The following is a 12,390-nucleotide window of genomic DNA, read 5'->3' on the forward strand; positions in this document are numbered from 1 at the left end:
GGAACTTGTTTGATTTACTGATTGTTATGTTTTTGGAACGAAAAATAGATGTGATTATGCTTTTAGGAACTATTGGTTTAGCATTATCTATGGTAATATAGTTTTTATCCTTTAGACTTAAATGTTTGAATTTATTTGACTAACATTTCTCTATAAGATAAGTAAAAGTATTATAATTTTTTTTTTCAATTTTTGTTATATATTTATAAATGTGTGTCATTTTTATAATATTTAAATATAATAAATATTTATTACGTCATCCAGTTCGACTCCGATTCGACCCCGATCGAACCATCAAACCTCTAACCCCTCCTTCTTCCGGTTCATTGACCGGTCCGGTTTTAAAAGCCTCTAAAAAAAAGAAACGCCAATCCTAAATTTAACGTTATGCCTGAGTCTGGCTGTAAGAAAAATGATTTTGACCGGGTCAAGTATCGTCGGGTTGACACAAGTCAAGATAAATATCGGAACTTCTCACTTTCCACGTAAGCATCTAACATAACTCTCTGAACGAATTCCACCCAGAATAATTTCTCCTCACGACAGTTGAACTTTATCTCCAAAAGCACAGCGCGTTGAACGCAAAATCTTAAATAGGTCAAAAATAGCATAGAAATTTGCTCTCCCTCGACAAACTCATCAAACCCTAGCCCCAGACGAGCTCGGTCCTACTTCTTCTTACTCGTCCGCCGGTTGCTTTACTCACCGGAAAATAAGAAATCCAAATGCTTCCGAGCAGTACACGCCGTCTATTTCCGTTCCGAAGGCCGTCTCCAAATCACCTTAGTACCATACTTTGCAGCTTACATCATGCAAGTGCCCTCATTCGGCTCTTCTCCGTCTCAGCTGAGTGCTTCACTATGCTTCAAATGTTGTGGACATGAGCAGCTTGATGTTTCAGTGCATCAGTGCAGTTGAAACTCGGAACTGACCAGCTTGGGCACCTGGTAATGTCTCCTGAACTCAGTCACGTCTCCTTTCCCACCATACTCATTTATTTTCTCTTTCTTTCAGTTTCTATCGCAAACCGTCTTCTTTTTGGTTTTCCACCTTCAAACTTGATGGGTCTTTCTGTTTCGCTAAGTTACAGGACCGTGAGAAACAATGACTGGAGGACACGGTTTAAATCTACAATTAAATGCAAAATCTACTCAGACCTATTAATTTTTGCCTAAAGCTTTTTATTTTAGAAGTGTCCAAGCTGGTGTCGTACTTTACAGCTTACATCATGCAAATGCCCGCATTTGGCTCTTCTCCATCTCAGCTGAGTGATTTGTTACGCTTCAAATGCTGCGGACATTAGCAGCTTGATGTTTCAGTGCATCAGTGCAGTTAAGATTCGGAACTTACCAGCTTGGCAACTAGTAATGTCTCCTGAACTCAGTCCTGCCTCCTTTCCCACCTTATTCAGTTATTATCACTTTCTTTCTGTTTCTATCGCAATCAGACTTTATTTTGGTTTTCCGCCCTCAAACTTGAGGGATCTCCCTGTCTGGCTAAGTTACAGAAACGTGAGGAACAAAGAGTGGAGAGCACAGTTTAAATTTCCAACTACATGCAAAATCTAGTCAGACCCATTGATTTTCTCCTAAAGCTTTTTATTTTAGAGGTAAGATGTTTTTTCGTTGGGGGATTTACATACATACCAATATGCATCTTCCTATTTATATATCTTACATCCAAAACTTTAATATTTCAGGCCTACAACCCATAAATCAAATATGACTTTAAAAAAAGAAATATTAAAGTTTATAGGTGGTATGAGTGATATGAATGAAATATATGAATGACATATTTGACATTGAAGTTTTCTATGGATGGTAGACATGAAATATTAAAGTTTTGAGTGTTAAATATGTAAATAGCATGACATAAAGTGGTATGTATGTAAATGCTCATTTGTTGCTGTTTTTTTATTATTTTAGCACTAACAGGCAGCGCCACAGGGGCAACTAGTGAAACCTGTTACCAACTATAGTCAAATTAAATTAAATATTCACTTTTTCCTTCAAAATATTGTGTGCACCCTTGGTATATTGCTTGTAGCCTGCATAAAGGGGAAAAAAATGATGTTTATGGAGATTTCAGCAATCAGCGGAAGAAAAATACTACAGTGATCCCCTTTAACACAGATAAATAGTTCAGTTAACTAAATAGAGTCCTATGAAGAGCATGACTGGAGATATAATTCTGAGTTGGCATTGGAGGATTCAGATTCACGAGATTGTTGGTAGGAGTGTGGAGCTGTTGAGTTGTTTCCTTTTGTTTTTTTGTTGGAAAGCACATTTTTTTTCTATTTATTATTCTTAAATTATGTTACTGTTAATAACTCTACACATAATAATGGAAATAACAAAAAATGTTTTGCCCAATCACCTTTACAGATCATTTCCCTTGCTGCAGCTCAAACAAAACTACTTCTCCAAGCATAATCACAATCACAATCACGTGTCCTTAACTTCAGCTAACTATTGCTGTCACATCTTATATAAAACAATGCTACACCTTCTATGCATCCAGAGAAATATGAGTAGAAGATCTATTCTTCTTCACCTACATTTATTTATTCTCTCTAATTACATTGTGGCGGTTTTACTCTTATGTTATCTTGTATCAATGCTCTTACCTAGTGGCATCCCACTCCCCCCATCTCTTTTCTTTGCTGCAGCTTCATGGACCATTTAACTACCTCAACCACAAACAACGATAACAACCATGATCACACTCCATTTAAGATTGGTACAATCAATGTTTAAAATTGCGTATTCGGGTATTGAGGCATTTTTCATTCGTGAGGCGAGGCGTAAGCCTCAAGGTGTAAGCCTCAAAATCAAAAGATTGCCTAAACATATAATGATAAATTTTTTATATACTAATTAGTGAATAATATAAAACATAAAAAGCATAAGATATGAAGTCAAATCAAAATATCTCAATAATAAGACAACATGAAATATAGTTCAACTCAAAATTCTATCTTTCCCAAATCCTTATTCTTTTCATTAACATACAATTCCAATTTCAAAAAATAAATAACAATGACATATCACATAAGAACTCATAGGTCATCAGCATTGTCATCACTAAGGGGTTCTTCGTTTTAATCATCATTATGGTGAATTGCTCTCTCCCCTCCTCCTCTCCTATAGAGTCCAATGTTGGGCATTTACTTCAAGATTTATGTAAGTTTTAATATATATAGCGTGAGGCGAGGCGGGCCTCAACCAAGTTGAGGAGCAAGCCTCATAAAAAAAATTCGAGGCGTAAGCATCGAGGCGTTTTTTAATGGAATTGCGCAAAGGCGGGCTTCAAGGCGAGCCTCATATTGCGGAATTTTAAACCATGGTTACAATCACATTCCCTCCCAACTAAAGTTGCATATCGACAACTTCAAAAATATTATCAACACAAATTAGAGCTGGGAATGGCCCAATCTAGAGGTCATGACTCCTCAAACTCTTTCGAATGAATAACTTTGATGGTTATCTTGATGGATCAATGCGGTTAGGCCAAAATCATAGTCGGTTATGATGGTGCTCTATTAGCATCCTACACTGTTACCACTGGATCCTTATTGATTAAAATCTAGCTTTAGCCTAAATGGCCATCCATACAAGTTTACATCCTATAACTTGACTCCTATTATTACATCTTGAAAACCATGGAACGCTAAAGTTGACCAATATGTTATATATTATCCACCTTAAAAATGAACTCTACCATATCTCTATGGAAGATCAATCCATGCAATTGCACCTATTAATCAATAAAAGCCAAGGTAGGCTTCATTGTTGTTATCATAGCCATCCTTGATCTAGAAGATGCCATACTTTATATGTTTGACAGGACATTGCTACAACTACTATCTAGCCTTTGCAAATGCAAAGTTTCGTGCTTAAGCTTACACTCGCTACTCAATTTCTAATGGAACGTTAATTTGTCTACGATATAAGTCCTTTTTTAACTGTAGTGCACATGTCGTATCAAATAGAATAATGATGAAAAAGAGTGTCAAACCCACGAGGACAGCCTAGAAATATCATACTACTACCGCTTACTAGACTGCTAAATCTATATAGTTGAATGATTTAAAAATGTTATGCAGGTTAAAAGTAAAAGTAAAATGGAATGAAAAAAAAATTATCTTATCAAATTCCCCCAAATTTTAAGATATTTCTTTTCCTCAAATAATTAAATTGCACTGTGATAAAAAAACTATCTTTTGTACTAAGTCTAAATTTTGAAATAAAATTAAATTAAAAATCTAAGTATTTATATAATACATAAATTGGAAGATTTTCCAATAAAATAATTTATAACATCATGATCCCTCATTTTAAATTAATATACTTTCTAATATGAATTTCTATGGTGAATAATTTTGAGTGGCTTACTTGGGTTTATTGAATTTTAAGAATTAATGAAATTATTCATTTAGTTAATCATCAAATCATCTTATTAACTTTCTTTAAGTATTAGGATTTCAATAATTCTTTCTAGAAGTACAAAAGTAGGGCTAGACATTACAAGTACTAATTTTTTGATATTTAAGTATTAAACATTTTTAATTTTTTCTTTTTTTTTTATTCGGCTAAGTACTTAATAATGATTTTGAATGGATATCTACTACTATATTTTTAAACAGGAGTAGATATTGCAGATACTAATTTTTGATATTAAGTTATTTAACCTTTTTCATTATTTTTCATTTTTTTCTTTTTATTTTCTAAAATAACTTATTTTGGTGTTGAATATTTGTCTCTTACATCCTCATAATATACCAATCTAAAATTTGTTAAAAGTTTCATAATACCGTAAGTACACGCATTTAGGTGATTTAAGATTAATATAAAGACTTAATTTGCATTAATCATAAAGTCAATATTCCTTTATAAATTGTCAAGTTCTTAAATGAATTTTACAAATTTACTTATCTTAAATTACTTAATTTTTAAAATGAAAGGATTAGTTGTTATATTGTAACTAGTAACTATTTCATTAGAAAATTTTTGCAAGCTGTGTACTGTTAAATACCTAAAAATATTCTTGGCGGATCATCAAGGTTGGAGCTTGTCACTTGAAGCCGATCGTTAGATGGAATGTATTTGCTAGTACTCATATTGATATTATGAAGGACATCTGGTTGCTGGATAGATGACTTGAGAAATGGCCTGCCACTTGCAATTTGACTGATTTACGAGACAAAAAGGTGTGTATTCTTCTTGATGATGAGAAAAATTGGGATATGACGGTTTTAAGAACTTATTTTTCTGAAGACATGATAAGACATGATAAGACTTATTGTGAATACTCCTATATCTATTGAAAAAGAAGAAGATGAGTTGGAGATGATCATTTCAAATTCTGGCAAATCGATTACTGCTTTGGTGTATGAAGCTAATTCCTCTATCCAGCAAAACAACTTGATTGATTTGAAGTGGATGAAAAAATTGAAAATCTCTATCAGGGAATATCTATTTTGGTGGAGATTACTTAATAATGCATTGCCTATTAATGAATGGTTGTATAAGAGAAAGCTGCAAGAGAATCTCTGCTGTCCGAGAGGATGTAATGCAATTGAAGATTCAGAACATATTTCCATTCAATGCACTAAATTATATGTTGTTTTAGACTTGCTGAGACGATGGGGGATTAATTTACCTAAGTTCCATAGCTTATCCCAATGTCATGAAGACTTGAAGGAAGGAATTGGATTGAAGCCATGCCTTGCTAGAATCTATATTGCTGCTGTCTATCAAAACTGGAAATCCAGAAATTTTGTTAAACATGGTAAACCATGTCCTGTTGCTTTGATTGTTGCTGCTAAAATTCTTTCATCCAATTCATTTTTGCACATGTTTCCAATTGAAAAGAGCTGGGATATTAATCAACAAGAGCTGTTGAATACTTGGTGTCCCGCACTTAAAGATTGGATCAAGCTTAATGTGGATGCTGCTTTAACAAAGTCCAATATGGCGGGCATAGCAGGCGTGTTAAGAGATTGCTAAGGCAGATTTCTTTGTACTTATGGGAAGCAAGTTGTTCATTGGGACGTTGCATACTTGGAGTTGGTAGCTATACTTAATTTCAAAATTTTTTTAAAGCATTGGATGTCGGTCAACATTGGGATTATTATTGAAGGAGATAATGTGAATATCATAAAGTTTCTTCAGAATTCCATGAAGATGTCTCCTCGAATAAGAAGAAGCAAATATTGGATATTTCTTTTCTTGAAATGTTTAAGAATGTTATTTTTCATTTTGTACCTAGAAAATGTAATAATGTGGCTGATTTTTGTTTACATCATGCCATATTGGGGGATTACTATTGGGATCCTTTTTTGGGTAGTGAACTTCCATCAACATTTGTTTAGTTGATTAGGAAGGATTGTGATAGGCTTCTTGTTTCCTAGTTGATTGTATCTTCTTCTTTTTTGTTGATTAATGCAATTTGCTAAGCTTAAAAAAAAAACCTAAAAATATTCCCTTTAACATTTTTCAAAAGTTATAACTAAAACAAAAAGTAAAATAATAATACAAATAATAAAGAAAAATTTAGAGAAATTTTAATTTCATTAATTTTTTTCAAATTACCAATTTATTCCAGAAAAAAAATAGGTAGGAAATTACAAAAATTACAATTTCAATAATACTAGAAATTACAAAAATTGATAATAAAGAGTAGAGACAAAATAAGTAAAACTAGGAAATTAAAATAAAAAAGTACAAACAATATAAAATAATAAAAATTAAAAATTACGAGGTTATTAGTAGAGCTCTCCCTCCCATCGTCTTTGTCTCCTTCTTCTTCTTTTTCTTGTTTTGATATTAAGGGTTTTGCTCCTATTCCAGGGTACATTGCAAAGAGGGGTGCGCTAGGAAAGAAGTTCCACTGATCGTGGGAGATCACTCCCAGCTCTTAAATATGCTTTTATCAAGCCTACGTTGTAGTCAGCTTAATATTGGTACTATTGTTGTTGTTAGAGCATCATGTGGTCGTACTGTCTATACATCCTGTATTCTAGCCTAATTAACTATTGCTAGGGTGATCAGCAGAAACCCCGATCTGATCCACTCTATCTCGGAGGTCTGCCACCTGATATACTAGCATCCTAAGATCTCTACCTAGTTGTTGCGTGGGTTGGGTCGCATGGCAAGATCCCCTGCCACCCTTTAATATTGTGATTTTGAAAGACAATCTTAAATATAGTAAGGGCATAAGTAGGTATAGCTTGCTCCTACACTAGGTTTCCATCTGAAAGTTCGATAAGGATTTTAAGCATAAGTGAACTTGTCCCTAGGCACACTGATATGAAAGCAATACTATCTCTTAATGCAAAATCTAATAAACTTTTCAAGAATTACAATAATGGTGAAGACAATTTAATCAACACAACGTATTAATAACCACAGATTTACAATATACAATTATTATAGAAATAAATCTATCATGAAATCTTAGCAAATTAAAAAGTGCGGAAAAGTAAAATGTGTAAAATAAGAAATTAGAACAAACACACCAGAAATTTATAGTGTTTTGGTCAATCCATAACTTACTTCTACTCACCGGAGGCCTCTTCTCAGAGTATTGCACTGTCACTATAATCCCTCTCCTTTAGCCCCCACAACTAGGTGGAGAAACCCTTACAAAATCTCTTCCACCAACCCAGTGCGGCAGAGGACTGTAATACTTTTCACCCTCCTGGTGAGGCAGAGAACCTTGAATCATTTTCACCCTCTTAGTGAGGCAGAGAATATTGTAATCACTTTCACCTTCCCCGGTGCGGCGGAGTAGCCGGGTCCTTTGCCACCAAAAAGATCTTCTTCCCCAAAACTTCCCTCAAGAAAACCTTTGACACATGGAGGAACTCTGGTGCAAGTTCACCGGAGCAATCGTGTGAACCTCTCTCACACTCTCTTGAAACCCACAAGGATCTACTCCCTCTCTTAAACTCGACCCTTTCTCTCCCTAGCTCAAGGCTCTCTCTTCAAGCTTTCAGTAGGAACAACTTAATGAATGACAAAAAGACTCTTACAAAGTCTTATGAGAAAGCTTAAATAGAGGGCTTCAAGAAATCCAAGAAATTTAATTATGTCATTTCTAATCGTCCAGTACGATCTTATATCATACAGTACTATTAGTTCAATATATTCCTGTTAGTACTGTATGAAGAGTAATAAGCTTTATGATCATTTTAGGTATTTGAGCTAATCGTCCAGTACGATTAAAACAATCAAATTGGATTATTGTCCTGCATGATTGGGGACGATAATACAGGGACGATAAATTATCGTCCCCTGTAGGAATCAGGTTGTACAATACGATTTATACAATCGCACAGTACGATATCACTGGACAAATTAATTCAAATTTGGTTTTTAATTACAGGATTAATTTAAATAAGATTTGATAACATCGTACAGTACGATTAGTACATAATTTTCATTTCAAAATATTTCTTAAATAATGATTGGCGGTTAAATCCATGATTTTAACTGATTATCCTATACGATAAAGATCATATAGTACGATTAGTTCAAATAGCATTAATTATCATAATTAGACAATTTAATAATTATTTTTGAGTAACTGATCGTATAATACAATGCATATCATATAGTACGATTAGTTCAAAGAATTTCTCTTCTGATTTTTTCTCACTACCTCATTCCTTTGAGTGTGTGTGCATATTATGCTAATATACACTCTTACAGGATTTGACTCAAGAAATAGAGAAATACATTAATGATTTTTACAGGCTCTTTCAGCCTGCCCTATTTTACATAATCTTGAGCCTTGAATCTTCATTGGCTGATGCATGATGTACCTGAAATATTAGTACACAACAACAAATATGCAGTATAACCACTAGGAGACAAAGATACAATCAATAATATTTATTATCATCAAAATCATAAATTCGGAAGCTCGAGTTACAACTCCTACTACCCCAACTTGTTCACAAAGTTCACACATTAAGCTGGGATGTCCTAGCCCTATAGAAGTTGACCTTTTAAGCATATATTAAGTTGGCCTCCTAAGATAGCCTGTTCTTTGGTTACCTTACTAATGTTTTTGCTTGGCATTAACTTAACATATATGAAGTAATGCCAAGCCTTCGATTTTTTTGGTGAGGGTGGAATAGAAAAATTAATTATTTTGTCCTCTCTCCTCTTCCATTGGGCATTCAAATTCCTCCAAATAAGGAACCTAATAATCTCCTCGTAGTCTATGGCAGTGGTGCCGAAATTTAAATACTTGTCCCAATCATATATGAAATTAGGGTTTTGATAGATTTGGTTAATGGCAATGGGAGTGAAAGGAACCCACTTACCTCAGACGAAGATGCACTCATTTTTGTGCTACTTTGTGTTGAAGAAGAATTCCTAGACAATAACATGTTGGCAGGGCGAGGCTGCATGACAAGGAAGTCTCAATTGTGATATATAATTTTACCCTAGTTAATCCTCTCATGATTATCGAATCCTCTCTCAGGAATGATGGACCTTTCTACCATGTTTTTAAATTGTTCGTCGGTTGTCGCACTTACGGACATACAAGCTTCGTAGGAGGTGGAGCCTCCCCTCTTCCTAACAATGGTTAGCTTTGGGGCTATCTCTAACCTAGGAATTCTAAATCGAGGATCTAAGAAAAATGACTTTTCAAGTTTCTAGAACACAAGGGAACAAGAATGCAGATGAACATTATGTTTCAGCCTCAATCCCCTTTATAATATGGATAATGCTGCGATGCTAACTTGTGTAGTGTTGCGATGCTCAGTAAATTTGGGTCAACCTAGATAAAGGCTTAATGATGTTGGGGATAGATGGCGCTGGTACGCTACCCTTAGAAATTTGAATAGCAGGCTTTTTGATTGACAGATCGCCATGATGCTTAACATGTGGTAGAACTGTGATGCTCTAAGAGACCGATGCCTCGGCAGTCCATCTACCCTATTTAAGATTTCGTCAAGCACTGCATTGCTCAATCCGGTAAAATGATTGGAGTGCTTAATGCTGTGTCGCTAAAGGGGTCACGCTATGACGCTTCGAAGGGAGAGTTGGTGCTGCGTCATTGGATTACTCCAGTCCTTTTGCTCAATCGATCAAATTAAAAAAAAATTGTAGTTGATTTTAGCATATGATATTTATTGATTTAGAAAAAGCATATGATAAAGTTCGAAAAGAAGTGCTATGGAGAGTTCTTGAAAAGAAAGGAGTTAATAATGCTTATATTCAAATCATTAAAGATATGTATGTAGGAGCTATTACTTGTGTTCAAACACAAGGTGGTTTGACCAAGTATTTTCCTATTTCGGTTGGGTTACATCAAGGATCAGCCTTAAGCCCATATCTTTTTGCTTTAGTCATGGATGTTCTCACTAGACATTTGCAAGAGGATGTACCTTGGTGTATGGTTTTTGCTGATGATATTCTTCTTGTTGATAAGATTAGAGAGGGAGTTGAAGGTAAACTTGAATTATGGAGGTCAACCTTAGAGTCTAAAGGTTTTCGCTTGAGTAGATCTAAAACGGAATATATGAAGTGTAATTTTAGTAGTAATAGACCTAGTGAGGAGATTGTGACTTTGGGCGATCAAGTCATTAATAAGAGTATACGTTTTAAATATCTTGGATCTATTGTTCAGAGTGATGGTGAAATAGATGGGGATATTATCAGCAGAATTCAAGTTGGATTGTTGAAGTAGAGGAATGCATCGGGCTTATTATGTGATAGAAATGTACCCCACAAACTTAAGGGAAAATTCTATAAGATGGTAGTGAGGCCTGCAATGCTTTATGGTGCCGAATGTTGGCCATTAAAAGAGAAGCATCTAAGTTAAGTGTGGCAGAGATGAGGATGCTCAGGTGGATGAGTGGCTTTACCCTTAGAGATAGGATATGAAATGAGCATATACATGAAAAGGTTGGAGTAGCTCTAGTAGAAGATAAGATTAGAGAGAGTCTCCTTAGATGGTTTGGTCACATAAAAAGGCGGCCTTCCGATGACCCAGTTAGGAGAGTAGAGGTATTAGATTTGACTTGTGTTAAGAAAGGTAGGGGTAGACCTAGAAAGACTTGGTTAGAAAATATTAGAAATGACCTTTCTTTATTAGATTTAAACAAGAATTTGACTTTTAATAGGACACAATGGAGAAAAAGGATTCATGTAGCCGACCCCACGTAGTGGGATAAAGGCTTGATGTTGTTGTTGTATGTTGTTGATGCTTTAGGGGATGGCACTACGACATTAGGCTGAATTTTCCAAATAAATTTCTTACTCCCAAAATCAGCTAGAATATACACACATGGATACAATTATACCTAAATAAACCACCAGAATTTCTAAACTAAACAAAACTCCAATCACTCACAACCTATCAACAAACATAGAATCAATTCAGTTGCCTCTCAAGTAATTGTAAGTTTATAGTCTTCAAGAAAACTGTGTTACAATCTTATTTAAGATGAGTCAGCTCAACAGACCTTCTAAGGCGATCAACATCTCCTCTTGAATAGGTTTTCAACTTTTGACCATTGATTTTAAAAATCTGGGTTGTTTTATGGTCTCAATTGTCAACCACTCCATATGAGTAAACTTTAACTATAGTGAATGATCCTGACTACTTAGATTTTAATTTTTCTAAAAATAACTTCAATTTTAAATTATACAACAAAACTTCTTGTTCAGGCTCAAATTCCTTCCTAATAAGCTTACGATCATGCCATTTCTTAATTTGCTCCTTATATATTTTTGTATTCTCATAAGCTTTATGTCTAAATTCATCCAATTACATCATTTCTCTCTTTAGCATTATTCAAATTATAATTTAATTCTTTCACAGCTCAGAGTGCTTTATTCTCTAGTTTCAAAGGTAAATGATATGCTTTTTTTAAAAATAATCTATAAGATGATATTCCAATATGTGTCTTAAATTCATACCTATAACCCAAAGTGCATCATTTAACTTCAAAGCCCAATCCTTCCTATTAAGAATTATAATTTTTTTTCAAATTTCTTTTAATCTCCCTCTTATTTATTTCAGTCTGGCCTTTAGTTTGGGGATGATAAACAATTAAAATTCTATGTTTAATATCATATTTAAGAATAATATCTCTATTCTTTTATTACAAAACTCCCCCCATCTCTAATAATCACTTTAGGTATTTCAAATTTAGAAAAAAATATTTTTCTTAAGAAATTTATTTATTGCCTGAGCATCTATTTTGGGAGTTGCTATTCCTTCAATGCACTTGGAGACATAATTGACTACTATCAAACTATATTTATTTTCAAAAGGTTGCACAAATTGTCCCATAAAATCTAGTCCTCAAATATAATAAATTTTGATTTCTAATATCATACTAAGAGATATTCATTTTTTTGGTTA

The 12,390-nt window shown here is 34.1% G+C and overlaps 1 protein-coding gene across 9 annotated transcripts in view; it reads left to right on the plus strand.

The window, feature by feature from the left end:
• The first annotated feature begins 517 nt into the window (after nt 1–517).
• The window catches only part of LOC110114366 (putative protein FAR1-RELATED SEQUENCE 10), a 28,131-nt gene continuing 16,258 nt past the window's right edge, over nt 518–12,390 (plus strand). For 2 of the 9 annotated variants that reach the window (XM_028692662.1, XM_028692663.1), the window contains exons 1-2: nt 520–947; nt 1,015–1,364. The gene's annotated coding sequence lies outside the window, so the exon portion shown is untranslated. Of the gene's footprint in view, nt 948–1,014; nt 1,365–1,447; nt 1,610–12,390 lie in introns of all 9 variants that reach the window. The other 7 variants (XM_020847225.2, XM_020847229.2, XM_028692664.1 and 4 more) reach the window with 7 other exon arrangements.

The sequence above is a fragment of the Dendrobium catenatum genome, unplaced genomic scaffold (genome assembly GCF_001605985.2).
Source record: "Dendrobium catenatum unplaced genomic scaffold, ASM160598v2 original_scaffold_253648, whole genome shotgun sequence".
In the NCBI taxonomy this organism is placed as follows: Eukaryota; Viridiplantae; Streptophyta; class Magnoliopsida; order Asparagales; family Orchidaceae; genus Dendrobium; species Dendrobium catenatum.